The sequence below is a fragment of the Mandrillus leucophaeus genome, unplaced genomic scaffold, assembly GCF_000951045.1.
Source record: "Mandrillus leucophaeus isolate KB7577 unplaced genomic scaffold, Mleu.le_1.0 Scaffold670, whole genome shotgun sequence".
NCBI lineage: Eukaryota > Metazoa > Chordata > Mammalia > Primates > Cercopithecidae > Mandrillus > Mandrillus leucophaeus.
In genome coordinates, this window is record NW_012107253.1 from 178,579 (window position 1) to 188,991 (window position 10,413).

General features: G+C 40.2%; 1 protein-coding gene and 1 long non-coding RNA gene across 2 annotated transcripts in view; one reads left to right on the top strand and one right to left on the bottom strand.

Moving 5' to 3' along the window:
* The window catches only part of LOC105555133 (leucine-rich repeat-containing protein 37A3-like), a 45,430-nt gene that overhangs the window by 28,241 nt on the left and 6,776 nt on the right, over positions 1-10,413 (bottom strand). Inside the window, exons 2-3 of the mRNA XM_012001921.1 lie at positions 9,552-9,632; positions 6,706-6,777 (exon numbers count right to left, since the gene is read on the bottom strand). The gene's annotated coding sequence lies outside the window, so the exon portion shown is untranslated. The remainder of the gene's footprint in view (positions 1-6,705; positions 6,778-9,551; positions 9,633-10,413) is intronic.
* Positions 9,742-10,276, top strand: LOC105555132. The gene is made up of 2 exons (XR_001008425.1): positions 9,742-9,880; positions 9,961-10,276. It is a non-coding gene; the product is annotated as an uncharacterized LOC105555132 (long non-coding RNA).

The following is a 10,413-nucleotide window of genomic DNA, read 5'->3' on the forward strand; positions in this document are numbered from 1 at the left end:
GAAGTGACTAAGAGAATTTTAAAAAATAAGCCATCAGTCTGGACCTGTGTATGGGAATGAAGAAGCACTTTAAAGTCAGGGAAAAAATATAAACTTACTTAACATTTAGAATTATCAACCATTGCTACTTTTCCATAAACCGTTTCATCCATCATTTCATCTGTAAGAGATAAGATTACTGTCCCCATTCAGAGGGGGGACTTTGATAGTTAGCTGCCTGGTCCTTCGTGCTTGGATGCCCTGCAAATAAATGTCCTCCTTTCCCCAGTGCAAAACCTCGATGTGGGTGTTTGGCTTTACTGCGCTTGGGCCAGCAGAACCCAGTTAAGTCCACTAATAAGCTCTTGGTTTGTCTTTGAGATGGATTTCAGATTCAAAATAGACTGACCCTATCACACTGCTAACTTGGCCAGTCAGTATTTGTCAATAACATAGAGGCTTTAGTCAAGAGATGCACTGGGTTGTAACTATTGGAACCCAGGGGTGATTGCAAGATTTTGTGGGGCCTGAACCTTATCTAGTAAAAACATTAAAAAATTATGAATACAAAAATTACCAGGGGCCCTCCCAGGACCTTGAAAGGGCCTGTGCAAGTGAGAAGCCCTGAAGCTTAGGCTCTATTCAATTCATCATCCAGCAACCACAGCTGGGGCCTCTTTTTGTTGTTTGTTTTTTACAAACTTATGTAATGCCGGGAAATATATTGTTTCAACTTACAAACACCATAAAATGGTGTCATACTGGTCATAAAATTACTGGCACCTTCCCTTGGCAACTTGCCTTTGGAAAGAAATGCAATGGGCCTATAAGTCACATGTGCCAAATATGACTCTGCAGTGTAGCTTTGTTTACCAGAAAGATTTGACCCAAACAAAGGAGCCCAGCCCCTAACACACTTGCTGTGTTGAGACCCTTGTGCCAATCTCTGAAAGTAACTGTGACTTAGTTTGAAGGGTTCAGCTCTATTCTGTTTATATGAAATGAGTATTAATTTCCAGTATCAGCTGGCTCTGATTTTTTCATCACCATGACGCAAATGCCCTTTTCTGTTAAGGTGAACACAGAAACTCGAGATAAGCAAGTTAGTGTCTCCCCAAGTCTTTCTTACCACCACCCATTCCTGCTTTGTCCTCTCCTGGTCACCCTGCTGTACAGATCCCCACATGGCTCTCGTATGTTTCCCATCAGCAGCCGCTTCCTCCTTGAGGAATGAAAGTCCCTTGGGGACAAAGTCCTCATCTTGGTGTGTCTTTGAGATGGATTTTTTACCCCCGGCGCTTAGTAGAGTACCTGGCACAAATGGACATGGCACTCAGTGAATGTTTTTGAGTGAATTCATTAATTTTTATCAACTGTGATTGCAGTATTTTCCTGGCGTTTCCTACATAATTGTAGTGAAGCTGGCTAGATGATGATGATGATGATGATGATGATGATGATGATGATTTGAGACAGAGTCTCACTCTGTTGCCCCGGGTCAGTGCAATAGTGCGATCTTGGCTCACTGCAACCTCCGTCTCCTGGTTTCAAGTGATTCTCCTGCCTCAGCCTCCTGAGTAACTAGAATTACAGGTACCTGCCACCATGCACAGCTAATTTTTGTATTTTTAGTAGAGACAGGGTTTCACCATGTTGATCAGGCTGGCCTTGAACTCCTGACCTCAGGTGATCCACCCACCTCAGCCTTCCAAAGTGCTGGAATTACAGGCATGAGCCACCGCTCCTGGCCACCAGATTCTTATGAGGGACTCCCAGTGTTATAAAGTGCTTAGTAAAGGTGGCAAGTTTAAGACGTTTGTATTGATGCTCCCTAAATCTGTTGGTGGAGGGACCTAATGAGCCTGTTCTCTGGTGTGAGGGCAAAAGAGAAACAGGCCCTCAGTGTCCTTTTCCTAAGTTAGGCATCAGCAAATTAATGAGGACAGAGAGGAGCATCTGCAGAAACTGCTGCTCTAGTTCAGACACATCCTGAATGCCTCCCTCTACCTCAAAATGAGCTGTGTGAAACTAGATTTCTGAACCACAAGAGAGGTGGAAAGTCTTTTCTAAAGTCAGATGTCGAGGAGAATCTTCATTTTGAGTCTAAAGTCCCCTTCAGGCCATTGAGTATACCCACTCTGATTTGCTGGGTATGTTCTACAGAGAAATCATAGAATTTTTGCACTTATGGTGGAAGAGTAGTCAGGAAAGTATATGGAATTCAGATACAGTGATGTATTTTCTTTACAAAATTTTTTTTGCACGATAGCTTAACATAAACCTGATCTTGGCCAGGCATGGTGGCTCACACCTGCAACCCCAGCACTTTGGGAGACTGAGGTGGGCAGATCACCTAAGGTCACAGGAGTTCGAGACCAGCCTGGAGGGGAGGTTGGAGTGCAGTCCACCTCCCAGGTTCAAGTCATTCTCGTGCCTCAGCCTCCCGATAGCTGGGATCACAGGCGCCTGCCACCAAGACCTGCTAATTTTTGTATTTTTAGTAGAGATGGGGTTTCACCATGTTGGCCAGGCTGGTCTCAAACTCCTGACCTCAAGTGATCCTCCCACCTCGGCCTCCCAAGGTACTGGGATTACAGGTGTGAGCTGCCATGCCCAGCCCCATACTTTGGATTTAACTTTGATTTCTGCTCATATGCAGAGTTTCTAACTGCTTAAATGTCTGCAACGTTTAGCTGCAAGGAAGGAAGCTTACACAAAGCCCTCCAGGGAGCAAAAAGCTGCACCACCACATCCAGCTAATTTTTTTGTATTTTTAGTAGGGATGGGGATTCACTATGTTGGCCAGGCTGGTGTTGAATTCCTGACCTCAGGCGATCCGCCCGCCTCGGCTCCCAAAGTTCTGGGATTACAGGCCTGAGCCACCCCGCCCAGCAACAAGACTAATTTGAGAGTCACTTCTTTGATGCCTTTTCTTGACCATGCCATAGGTCAGAACTAGGAGAAGCAGAGCAGGTCATATATAAGCTATGTATGTCTCTTGGCCTCTTTGTACCTTAGTTTCCCCATTTGAGAAAAATGAATGGATCTTAAGACATACTTTTCAAAGTTCATAATAGGCTTATACCCAGCTAACCAATAATTGTATGAGTTTTTATGCATAAATAGTTGTTTACATGTATTTATCTTCTATTTCACTTACAACTTGTATAAAAACTGCATTCCGTGCCAGGCCTGAAATGTTCCAAAGCTCAGTTCTGTGAGTAAATTGCAACCAAGATTTCTACAAAAAAAGGCATAAGCCAAAGAAAAAAAAATTATTTCAGAACATTTATCATTTGCCATGATTCTAATTTATATAGGATGGAACATAACCCCAATCCTTCCTGTATGCACTAAGGAAATCTCACTGTGGAAGATACTGGCTTATGATTTATACTTTAACATTGCACATGTGGTGCATTAGCTACAAAACAGTGAACGCTCAGTAAATACCTGTGTGAAGTGATCTTTATTTCTCTAGAACAGGATTTCACAACTTCAGTGCCATCGACATTTTGGACTCTATAACTCTTTGCCATGGGGGTTTGTTTTATACCTTGGAGGATATTGAGCAGCATCTCTGGCCTTTGCCCACCAGATGCCAGGAGCACACCCACAGTTTTGTCAACCAAAACCGTCTCCGGACATTACCAAATGCCACCTGAGTAGAAAATCACACCACCTGAGAACCACTGCTCTCTGATGATTCACTAAGATCTGTGTAATAATTCTCACACTAATCCTTGCTAGAGACAAAAAGGATTTGCTCTATAATTTTAGTAGCTTTCTACTGGTAAAACTTTAATCATATTTCAAAATGAATAGCAAAGAGGTTTATAATTTTTATAAAAATTCCAAATTTAATAAAGTCATATGTGTAACTTACGTAAACTGCAAAAATGGTAGTGGTTCAAATGTACATCTTTCAATAGACTGTATTTTATTGCAGGATAAATCTCTAGAAAAAGCAAAAGGAAAATATCGCCTTGGTTAGTTATTAAATGTCGATTAGTATGAATAATAGCAAGAGTTTAGAATAATATTGAATACACATTTTTCATCTCAACTCTAAAGGTTTGGGCTTGGATTTGAACTTTCCAGAGCCCCTAACCCTGCCCATACCTCTCCTAGAGTCTCACCTTCATGGTTTTCATAAATATACAACTTAATAGATTTTGGAATTAATTTTTCCTGAGAGCAGTAGACTTGATTAGATGCCCTTTTGTAGTCTCATCAAATCCTAGATTATGAGCTCAAAGTTTTTATCTCTATATATAATTTCTAATATTAGAAAAAATAGTCGGGCCGGGTGCGGTGGCTCATGCCTGTAATCCCAGCACTTTGGGAGGCCGAGGTGGGAGGATCCTGAGGTCAGGAGATCAAGACCATCCTGGCTAACACGGTGAAACCCCGTCTCTACTAAAAGATACAAAAAATTAGCCGAGTATGATGGCGGGCACCTATAGTTCCAGCTGCTGAGGAGGCTGAGGCAGGAGAATGGCGTGAACCCAGGAGGCGGAGTTTGCAGTGAGCCGAGATTGCACAGCTGCACTCCAGCCTGGGTGACAGAGCCAGACTCCGTCTCAAAAAAAAAAAAAAAAAAAAAAAAAAAATCCTTTCACATCATTTGAAAGAAAGTTACCCCTTTACCTAATATATAACTTTGAACTAATTCAAATCATATTCATAGAATCAATTTCTATCATATTAATAGAAATTCATTTTTGGTTTTATATTGCTTTAATATTTCATGAAAGCAATTTCTTCAGTTATACAGTGATGGGACTGGTCCCTCCCTCTTTACCTGGATGGTGTAACGCTGTCTGGCTGATGTCTCCATATCTAGTCTCTCCCTTCCTAAACTATCCTGCACACAGTCATCAGATAAACTCTCCACAAGTGGTTTGCAAAGACCAGCATCTCCTGGGAAATTATTGAAGATGCAGATTCTTGGTCCCACTCTAGACCAACTGAATCAGTAACCACGAGCGCGGATCCGGAACTGAGTCTAACGCCCCTCTCAGTGATTGTGATGCAGATCTATCTACAGCACTGCTGCGGTAACACGCTTCCCCATGACGGCTCCTCAGCTGGGCATTCAAAGCCCTAGAAGATCTGGCTCCAATTTCCTACTCTCCCTCCTTGTACTCTACAGGTACTCATGGCATTCCTCAAATACCTTCCTGTGTTTTGCCCTTCTCCCATTTTCCTTTTGCAAGTTTAGAATATTTTCCCCAAGATGTCTGTCCGATGTTACACGATGGCCCTTCAAAGTCCTATTCAAATGGCATTGTTCTAGTAACATCTTCCTGGGTCCAAATTGAAGGCATTTTCTCCTCTTCTGTGCTCCAGAAATAATTTATCCCTCCTATGCTGCAGAAACAATGTATCCCTCCTAGTGCCCACATCCATTTCTTCCTTTTAATGTAGTTATTTTTTATCCCATTTCTTCTGAGCATAAACTCCTTGCAAGCATGGACTAGGTCTTCTCATCCGCATTGCCCACCATGTTTAAAACTGACACGTGGAAATAAAGCAAACTCAAATATTTGTAAAATAAATGAATAGCTGGGGGAGTGAGTAGAAGGAAAATGACTATTTTAAAGGAAATGTAGTTTTATTACTTCATGGCCTCTGTAGCACTTTGGCATCCACTTGAGGGTCTTTACACCCACTTTCCTTAAGCCTTCTACATTTGAAAGAATCTGTTTGCAAAAGAGCATCACTGATGAGCTTAATAAGGATTAATGACATACACACCTCTATGGACAAAGGATAAGAATCAAGCTTCCATAGCAATGAACATAGTATCTTCTTGTCTCTAAACAGACAGAAATACTATGCAAGTATCCCTTTCTTGGTAACAGGGCTGGGGAGATAGTTATTTTGTAATTGGTGAAGAGTTAGGGGCATTTCTGGTATGCTTCTGAGTGTAAACATTTCTAGCTCTACCACTTAACCATCATTTTAAACATCTGTTTTCATATAATAATTCCTGAACTGAAATCCTTAATACCAGTCTATTCTCTTGGTAGCTCAATATTCTTGATAATATTATTTACATAATTCAGCTGATTTTTAATATTTAAATGTTAATTTAATTCCGATTAAATTACCAAAAAACTCTGGATTAATGATGTTCAAATGAATGTAGATGGTCTATATTTTCTTCTCCTTTAGGCAACAATCTGAAGTTAACTTTAATTCCTTTCGTCCTACTAAACCAACTTTTTCAAATCTCTTTTTTGTGAAGGTCAGACAGTAAATATTTTAGACTTTTTGGGCCACATGTGATCTCTGTCACATATTTCTCTTTGTTTCTTTTCTTTTTCTTTCACAGTCCTTTAAAAATGCAGAAACCATTCTTAACTTAATGGACTATTTAAAAATAGACCATAGTTTAGATTTGATTTATTGGTTGTAGACTGAATAGAAGAAGATGGTGTGTGAACCCTTATAAAACAAGGTTCAATATGGGTGTCAGTCACTGCTCAGATCTTATTACTATACTAAATTTTTTTCTGTGTGTATTGTGTCTCGATAATTTAAAAACTGAAAATGCATAGGAGGTAGCTAATGCTAGAGATGGGCTGAGACCCTACACAAACTTACAGAATTGCAGAATTTTGTTGCTGGAAGAAATCTTAGAGATTATCTAATTTGAACCCCTTATTCATTTTACAGATAATTTGACTAAAAACTCATAAATGTGATTAACTAACTTACAAATACTGGAGGGATAGCAGGCCTTCAAATGAATCCTTATGTAATTCAGTCAAATAATTTTCATTGAGAATTCTGGAAAATGAAAAAGTTATTTCTAGATTAAAATGCAAAGTACAACTATTTGCCGCACAGGACTATGTCCTGCATGTGGGGGAAAGCTGGGTCATGGTCATTTCAAGATGCTGGTATCTGCTCTGCTTTCATTCAAATATTTTCTTACATTTTCCTTTTGGTGTCCATCTCTCTCCACCACCACCACCACCACCACCACCACCACCACCACACACACACACACACACACAAGCACACCTCTACCCACTCTTTTCACCAAACTGTATATTTCATGCCTCCTCTCTAGATCACAAAATCCCTTTCAGAATCCACCTCTGGGTGGCACCAAGATTAGCAGAACCTCCATTTCCTCCTCTTTCTCTAAACCTTAGTATGAAAGCCCCACACGGAACCATGTCAGGGCTGCAAGTGAAGCCATTCAACCTTTTTCCCCCATTAAAAAAAAATATGAGAACTACAATGTGCATAAAGTGCACAGGACATCAATGTTCTTTATATTTAATTTAATTTAATTTCTGAGACAGGGTCTCACTCTGTTCCCAGACTGGTCTCAAACTCCCGGCTCAAGTGATCCTCCTGTCTCTGCCTCCCAAAATGTGGCGATTGCAGACATGAGCCACCTCACCTGGCCAAATATTCAGTTTAATAATTATAAAGCAAATACCCATGTAAACATTGTTACAAAAGATCATTGCTAGCATCCCAGAAGCCCCAGAGTGCCCCTTCCCATCATATCCCTCTCTCTAACCCTAATAGGTAACCACTATCCTGACCTTTGTAATAATTTTCTTGTTTTTAAAATGTAGTTCTGGACTGGCGTGGTGGCTCACGCCTGTAATCCCAGCACTCTGGAAAGCCAAGACAGGTGAATCACCTGAGGTCATGAGTTTGAGACTAGCCTGGCCAACGTGGTGAAACCCTGTCTCTACTAAAAATATAAAAATTAGCTGGGCGTGATGGTGCGCACCTGTAATTCCAGCTACCCGGGAAGCTGAGGGAGGAGAATCGCCTGAACCTGGGAGGAGGAGGTTGCAGTAAGCCAAGATCGCGCCATTGCGCTCCATCCTGGGCAACAAGAACAAAATTCCATCTGAAAAAATAAAGCAATTCTCCTGCCTCAGCTTCCCAAGTAGATGGGATTACAGGCACCCACCACCACGCCTGGCTAAGTTTGGTATTTTTAGTAGAGACGGGGTTTCGCCCTATTGGCCAGGCTGGTCTCAAACTCCTGACCTCAGGTGATCCGCCCACCTTGGCCTCCCAAGGTGCTGGGATTACAGGCGTGAGTCACTGTGCCTAGCACGTGTTTTATTTTTAATTTAGAACTCATGCATGACTTGTCTATATACGTTGAACTAATGATATGACACACAAACTGTTGTGAAAAATGCCAGTTACTTCGAATGTAAGCATTTTTTCCAAAATCATTTATGTGTCTAAACCAATTCTTTCTATAAATCAGTAAGAAAATGATAAAACGATTCAACAGGAAAATGAACAAAGGCCAGAAAACTCATAGAAGAAACACAAATGCTCTATAAACATATAAAGATATTTAATTAAATTCATGAGTAATCAGAAAAATTCAAATTTAGATGGACTCCCTTTTATTCATCCTTAACTTCAACAAAAAGTTGGAGAATACCCAGTGGTGAAAGGTGTGGGGATATGAATGCTGTCATCTTCTGCTGACAACAGAGTAAGTTGGGACAACATTTTTAAGGGCAATTAAAATTTTATATCTACATAGTCTTCACCCCAACAATTCCATTTCTAGATATCTATGCTACAGGAATACTTGCCCATGTTCACAAAGAAGCATGTACAGGGATTTCATTGCAGCAATGTATGTAACAATAAAACTAAACTAAACATTCATCAATGGGGGAATTATTAAATAAACTATGATGCATCCAGACTAGGGATGATGCAGGAGTTTAAATGAATGGGGTGACCCTCTGAGTACTGGGAAGGAAACAAATCATGTCATGAAGTGAAAGAATCAAGTTGCACGATGTTACCATTTATGTAAAGAAAAAAATTTAAAGACCACACAACAAATCTATTTTGCTTTCTGTAAATATGTATGTAGGCAAATGGGAAAAAGTCTGGAAGCATGTACACTAAATGCAGAGTAGCATTACCTCAGGGATGCGGAAGTAGGGCACAAGGGGGGTTTTTGTTATATCTGTTATTGCATTTTTATACATTAAAAATAGAATCATGGGCTGGGGGTGGTGGCTCATGCCTGCAATATGAGCACTTTAAGAGGCCAAGGTGGAAGGATCACTTGAGTCCACGAGTTCAAGACCGGCCTAAGCAACATAGGAAGATCCTGTCTCTACAAAATATACAGAATTAGGTAGGCGTGGTGGCGTGCACCTGTGGTCCCAACTACTTTGGAGGCTGAGGTGGGAGGATCGCTTGTGCCTGGGAAGTGAAGGCTGCAGTGAGATGTGATTGTGCCACTGCACTCCAGCCTGGGGGACAAATTAAGACCCTGTCTCTGGGGAAAAAAAAAAAAAAAAAAGGCAAGAAGGAATATAACTGTGTATTATTTGTATGATAAAAAATAAATTTAAATTACCTCTTATTTTAAAGAGAGCCTACCAAATTTAATTTTTAAATAACCATAGGATTGCCATCAACAGAGGTTGATTTGGGGTGTGGAGGAGAAATATCTTTTCTCAGCGGTACCAACCTCAAAATTCTGGACCAAGAAGGCTCTTACAGTGCAGTTAGTTTTTTGTCATATTTGGAGAGAATATACTCACAGTTTCTCGGTCCAAATGTATGCTTTCCATACATTTCCATCAATGTACAAAATATAGTTTCCTTGGAAATTTCTGTGAAGAAACACAGTTTATATCCTTGAATAGGTAGGAAAAGAATGAACAGAATAAAAAATGGCAACCTTGTTGGGGATATTCAGTTACAGAAAATAACACCTGCTTTCTCATTTCCAGAGCTATCAGCTTCCCAGTTTACAAAATTAATCAAGAAATAATGCGGGGCCACTGGCACAAATGAGGCATCTCCTGGAAGCTTAACTTCCTATCCATCCCATCTCTTGGACAGATGATGCCAGTTAATTATTTTGAATGTAAGTATTTTATCCAAAAGCACTTATGTGTCTAAACAGATTCCTACAAATCAACACAAAAATGGTAAATAATTCAACAGAAAAATGGGCAAAAGCTTATCATTATCAACAAATAAGAAGAAGGAAACCCTATGCCAGGTAGCACCAAAGCTTTGGTCCAGTGCCCTCTGTTGAAACATCCTAGGCTTTTTATTTCCACTCCTATTACAACTGACCTGATTTGGCCCCTTCACATTTTACTCATAGATTTTGCTAAACCTTTCTATTTTGTCTCCCTGAATTAAGCTTTTCCTTTTGGACACATTACATATGGATTCTAAAATAATCCTTTGTATGTCTACACTTGAACATAAAGCAAAAAACAAAATAAAAAAAATAATCCTCCTGTTTTAATCATTTCATCTCTTGCTTGGAAACTTTCAATGGCTTTCCATACCTCACTGTGTAACTTTCAAACTCCTATAGCTGATAGTCAAGGTTTTACATAATCATATCTGCATTGCTCCCTCACCTAATTCTTTGCAGCCAGATTG